The sequence below is a fragment of the Myotis davidii genome, unplaced genomic scaffold (genome assembly GCF_000327345.1).
Source record: "Myotis davidii unplaced genomic scaffold, ASM32734v1 scaffold1561, whole genome shotgun sequence".
NCBI lineage: Eukaryota > Metazoa > Chordata > Mammalia > Chiroptera > Vespertilionidae > Myotis > Myotis davidii.
This window is the reverse complement of record NW_006291530.1, coordinates 145,294-145,892: the sequence shown is the minus strand read 5'-3', so window position 1 is coordinate 145,892 and position 599 is coordinate 145,294.

Genomic DNA, 599 nt, shown 5'->3' with positions numbered 1-599 from the left:
GAGAAGACAAGAAGAACACATCTCACACAACAAATGTAAACAGAAAAACCACAGATTAAGATTAAGCATAGCTATTGGAAATTAATGAGATACACACCTGTTAAAAGATTCATTCAATTTTTTTAAAAATATATAAAACAAATAAAATAAAGTAAAAAATATAAAACAAAACTTAAGCACAGCCTATAGGAAAAATACCTTAAAGTTGGCTGCACAGAGGTATCAGTTGGGGTAACTTTTAAAAATCTGAATGCTCCAGAGGAACCAAGGTTAATGAAATCAGAATCTTGAAACTCGTCAAGTATAAAGGTTTATAATACGGGGCCCAGGCTGAGAAGCCTTAATCCCAAACAGAGCATTCTAAGCGCCCTGAGAGGCTGCTGGGCTGTTCCCCAAATTCCGAGGAGTCAGCAGAGGTCGATGGAAAGGCCTGGAGACAAGATTTTCTAGTTGCTGCTGCCTGCTGGCCTAGTCCCCTCTTCCCATCGGCCCCCCCCCACCCCCCAGAAGCTGCATAACGGAACTAAGAGTGCAAATCATCAAAACCCAGGCCTCTGTGTCAAAGACTGATGGGAGGAATCAAATACAGCGGGGGTTGC